This window comes from Neophocaena asiaeorientalis, unplaced genomic scaffold, assembly GCF_003031525.2.
Source record: "Neophocaena asiaeorientalis asiaeorientalis breed wild unplaced genomic scaffold, Neophocaena_asiaeorientalis_V1.1 scaffold220, whole genome shotgun sequence".
NCBI lineage: Eukaryota > Metazoa > Chordata > Mammalia > Artiodactyla > Phocoenidae > Neophocaena > Neophocaena asiaeorientalis.
In genome coordinates this window covers 5,118,045-5,123,547 of record NW_020174042.1, presented here as the reverse complement: position 1 = coordinate 5,123,547, position 5,503 = coordinate 5,118,045, and the positions used below count along the sequence as shown (strand labels likewise).

Below are 5,503 nucleotides of genomic sequence, written 5' to 3'. Positions count from 1 at the left end.
GCTTAATTCAAAGAATTAAGATCAAGGATGAGTTTTCTCCCCTCCCCATCTCAGCAAAACACCTTGAAATCCCAGTTTGGCTGTGCTCTACCAGATGGGTCTTGGGCTTTCAGTGATTGTATAGCAAAAGCAGGAAGCAGCAGGAGCTTGGAGTGGCTCTGAATCTGCCAATACTGGGACCTAAGCTTTGACGATGCTCAGTATTCTTATTGGAAGAAGTGTTTTTATGGTTAAAGGCAATACATCTCTTCTTCCTTAAGTGGCAGTTTGTTGGCATTACTTCCTTTGATTTTATTAAATTTGTAAGAAGAAAAGCAAATCCACATGGTCTAGAGAAGAGAAACTTGGTTAACTGCTCAGACTTAGACTGAGAAAACTGCTTAGACTTAGACTGAGAATCTTGAAAGGTACATAAGAATTAGGAGTTGAATACAACCTCTCCTACCATGAATATAATGTTAGCAACTGTGTACAGAGATGATGCAAGACAGTGAGAGATAGTTCCCAGACAGTGAGCAACTTCATGTTGAGTGGGTGAAAAAAAGAAAACTGTTAGCAGATCATCTCAGAACATGGGAAGGGAGAAAATGAGGTGCACAGGGTACTTAGAGATCAAAGGGCTGGGCACTTAGTCTGTTGCGTGTCTTGAAGAATTAAGTGGATAGGTGAAGTGGGGGATTTTCGGGGACAGGAAGGGTACCCATTCCTACTGAGTGCTCAATGTTGTTGCTTCTAGGACCTCTCACCTGACAGAGCAAGGCAATATATATATGTATATACACGTATCTGCAAATATTTTTAATGTAAACATCTATATCTATTTTAAACTAAACATGAGTTCCTAATGATGTCAGCAACTCTAATTGACTGACACATGGACCAATCTATTCTTCTTCCCTCGTTTGTCCATAACCTCCCACTCTAACAGGGATAAACCTGGCTCCCACCGTCTGCCGAGCATTTACTTAACTGTCTAACCCAGTACACATGTATAGTACTTTCAGCATTGTTAACCCATATCCTCATGAGAAACAACCTTGTCTACTAGAGTACAGTCCTGATGTACAGTTCTTTTGCCTTTTGTGTCTTAAAGACACTACTCTTTTCCAAAGTGACTTAGGTCAGCAATTTCTCCTTTTGGTGAGGTTGTTTCATACATTTTTTTTTTTACATCTTTATTGGAGTATAATTGCTTTATGTTTCATACATTTTTAACACAGATTATTTTGTCGCATTTGGTATTCCATCCTGGTATCCTCTGACAACGTAAATGATTTTTTAAAAATATTTTCATATATTAAGACTCACTCTTTATACTATAAAGCTCTATGTATTTTAACAAGTTCATAGAGTCATGTATCTGTCATTGCAATATCATATGGAGTAGTTTCACCAGCCTAAAAATTCCCTGTATTTTATGTATTCAGCCCTCTCTTACCCCCCTCCCCTCCAGGAAACCTGGCAACCACTGATCTATTTACTGTCTCTGTAGTTTTGTCTTTTCCAGAATGTCCTAGAAATAGAATCATAAAATATATAGCCTTTTCAGGCTATTTCCTTTCACTTAGCAATAAGCATTTAAGATTCATCTATGCCTTTGCATAGCTCGATAACTTATTCTTTTTTATTGCTAAATAGTAGTCCGTTACTTGGATGTACTAGCTTGTTTATCCATTCCCTATTGAAGGACATCTTGGTTGTTTCCAATTTTTGTAAAGTATGAATAATGCCGCTACAAACATTCACATGCTGGTTTTTGTGTGGCTATAAATTTTCAAATCAATTAGGTAAATAACTAGGAGTGTGATTGCTGGAATTCATGGTTAGATTATGTTTATCTTTGAAAGAAACTGCCAAGCTGTTTTCCAAAGTAGCTATTTTGAATTCTTACCAGCAATGAATGTGAGTTCCTGTTGCTCTACATCCTTGCCAGCAATTAATATGGTTTTTTAAATTTTGTTTTAGCCTTTTTAATAGATGTGTAGTTGTATCTCGTTGTTTTAAGTTGCAATTCCTAATTACAAATGATGTTGAACTGTTTTTCACATACTTTATTTACCAGCCGTATATCTTGGGTGAAGTTTCTGTTCAGATCTTTTGCCCTTTTTTAATTGTATTGTTTGTTCTCTTGTTGTTGAGATTTAGGAGTTCTTTGATTATTTTGGATATGAGTTCTTATCAGATATGTGTTTGCAAATAGTTGTCACAATATTTTTTCAAAGTTTTGTCCTTTCATTATCTAAATAGTGTCTTTCATGGAGTGACAGTTTTGAATTTTAATAAAATTTACTTACCACTTTTTTTCTTTCATGGATTGTGCTTTTGATGTTGTATATAAAACTAAGGTCACATATATTTTTCCATCTTCTAGAAGTTTTATGGCTTTGCATTTTACAGTTAGATCTATGATCTAAGTTGAGTAATTTTATTTTGTGAAACATGTGAAGTCTGTCTAATTTTACAGTTTTTACATATGGACATCTAATTTTTGTAGCACCATTTGTTGAGAAGATTATCTGTTCTCCAAACAATTGCCTTTGCTCATTTGTCAAAGATCACCTGACTATATTATGGCAGCCTGTTTCTAGGCTCTCTATTCTGTTGTATTGATCTCTGTGTCTATTATTTTGAGAATAGAATGCTATCTTGATTGCTGTCTCTTATAATAAGACTTGATATCAGGTAGTGTCAGTCCTCCAGTTTTATTTTTCTTTTTCAATATTATGTTGGTTATTCTAGGTCTTTTGCCTTTCCATACAAACTTTAGAACCAGTTTGTCAGGATCTACCAAATAATTTACAGAGATTTGGTTGGGATTATGTTGAATTATAGATAATTTGGTAAGAATTGAATTTTAACAATATGATGTCTTCCAATCCATGAACGTAGGATATATTTCCATTTATTTATATCTTCTTTGATTTCTTTCGTCAATGCTGTATAGTTATCTGTACATAGAATCTTATAATATTTCGTTAGATTCATGTCTATTTCATTTCTTTGTCCTAGTATAAATGGTATTCTGTTTTTAATTTTAAATTTCTTATTTAATTTTAGTAAATTGTGTCTTTCAAGGAATTTGTTCATTTAACTAATTTGTCAAATTTATTGGCATACAGTTGTTCACAGTTGTTTTTACTATTTTTTAAAATGTCTGTGGAATCTGGAATGATGTACTCTCTTTCATGAGTGAAATTTGTAAGTTGTATTTTCTCTGTTTTTTATTGATAAATCTAGATAGAGACTTGTATTTTATTAATCCTATCAAGAGACCTATTCTCGGTTTTGTTGATTTTCTGTCATTTGTCTATTTTTTATTTCACTATTTCTACTTTGCTTCTATTTTATTGTTTCGTTCCTTTTGCTTTAATTTCCTCTTCTTTTACTAGCTTCTTAAGATGAAAGTTTAGATCAGTGCTTTTAAATCTTTCTTTTGTCTTTTCTAGGTATTTCCCTTTAAGCATTGCTTTAGCTGCATTCCATAAAGTTTTGATGTATTTTGCTTCCATTATCATTCAGTTCAAAATATTTTCTAATTTCCTTTGGAATTTCTTTTTTGATCCATGGGCTATTTAGAAGTTTGTTGGTAAGCTTCCAAATGTTTAGGGATCTTCCTGATGTCTTTTTGTTATTGACTTGTTGTGTGAAAGATCATACTTCATTTGTTCATACATCATTTGTTTTGTTATTTTTAGAGAATATGCTTTGTATGAATTCAGTTCTTTAAAATGGATTGAGACCTTTCATGGCTCAGCGGCTGATCTATCTCATGTATATTCCACATACACTTGGAAAATATGTGAATTCCACAGTTGTTAGGTGTAGTGTTCTATAAATGTCAATAAGTTTAAAATTGGCTAATAGCGTTGTTCAAGTCTTATATATATTTGTTCATTTTTAACTTTTTGTGGTTCTATAACTTTATTTGACAATCAGCAGTTAGTTCTCATCCACATTAAGTGTCTGTAGACTTTTGAAAGTGGTGACAGGTATATAGGTAACCAAGGTATAGAGCTCGTTTGGTGAATCTTCATGTTCATTACGTTTTCTGCACATGGGCATGAGATGGGACATTCCTTATTCCTTTGGCCCAGACTGCCTTGCTAAGTTTGGTGTCAATGCGTACATCTGGAGTTCTCATCTCCTTCATGGCAAATTTCAGGATTTCTTTGAGTGCCTGAGGGACACGTTTCTTGAAACCCACTCCATGGATGCTCTTGTAAATGTCGATAGTGTATTCTCTGGTCACCACCTCATTGATGGCGGACCGGCCCTTCTTCTTCTCTCCACCCTTCTTTGTGGGAGTCATTCTGCCGGGCTCTGGTTGGAAAACAATCTTTTTTTTTTTTTTTTTTTTTTTTTTTGCGGTACGCGGGCCTCTCACTGTTGTGGCCTCTCCCGTTGCGGAGCAACAGGCTCCGGACGCGCAGGCTCAGTGGCCATGGCTCACGGGCCCAGCCGCTCCGCGGCATGTGGGATCCTCCCACACCGGGGCACGAACCCGTGTCCCCTGCATCGGCAGGCGGACTCTCAACCACTGCGCCACCAGGGAAGCCCGGAAAACAATCTTTAATATATATGTTTTAATCAATTACTGGAAAAGAAATGCTAAAATCTCCAATTTTAATTGGAATTTGTCTTTTTCTCCTGTAGCTCTGTCAGTTTTTGCATTATTTTGAAGCTTTGTATTAGATGCATGCACATTTAGGATTATTATGTTTTCTTAATAAATTGTTTATTGCATCGTTATGAAATGCCTACCATTATCTCTGGTAATACTCCTTATCATGAATTCTACTTCTTGTGATATTAATGTAACCCCTACAATTTTCTTCTGATTAGTTGTTTGCATGGTATAATTTTCCCAATCTTTTATTTTTTAAGCTGTGTCTATACTTGAAGGCCATTTCTTGAAAGCAGCATATAATGTGTGTTTCCTACTTGTCTAGTTTGACGATCTTTACCTTTTAATTGTAGTTTTAGTCCACTCACAGTTGAAGTAATTATTGATATGTTTGAATTTAAGACCACCACTGCCTTGTCTGTTCTTTGTTCCTCTTTTCAAATCCTTAACCAAGGATTTGAAAAACTTATTCCATCTTAACTCATCCATTGGTTTTTAGCTATTTTAGTGATTGCCATAGGGATTGCAATATGTGTCCTTATATTACCATAGTCTTCCTTGAATTAATATTATACTTCTTTAAGTATAATATAAAAAACTTATAGCATATTTTAAATGATCTCTCCCATTCTTAGTATTATTATTGTCTTTCATTTTACCTCTGCATTTTTATAAACCCCACAGTACATTTTTATGTACTTTGAATAGTAAATTGTATTTTTAAAAAAGAAATGAAGGCTTCCCTGGTGGCACAGTGGTTAAGAATCCACCTGCCAATGCAGGGGACACAGATTCGAGCCCTGGTCCGGGAAAACCCCACATGTTGCTGAACAACTAAACCTGTGTGCCACAACTACTGAGCCTGTGCTCTAGAACTCA

General features: G+C 35.0%; 1 pseudogene; it reads right to left on the bottom strand.

Annotated features, from left to right (window-relative positions):
- Positions 1-3,939: 3,939 nt before the first annotated feature.
- On the bottom strand, positions 3,940-4,309 carry LOC112405464 (60S ribosomal protein L31 pseudogene; annotated as a pseudogene).
- Between the last annotated feature and the right edge of the window lie 1,194 nt (positions 4,310-5,503).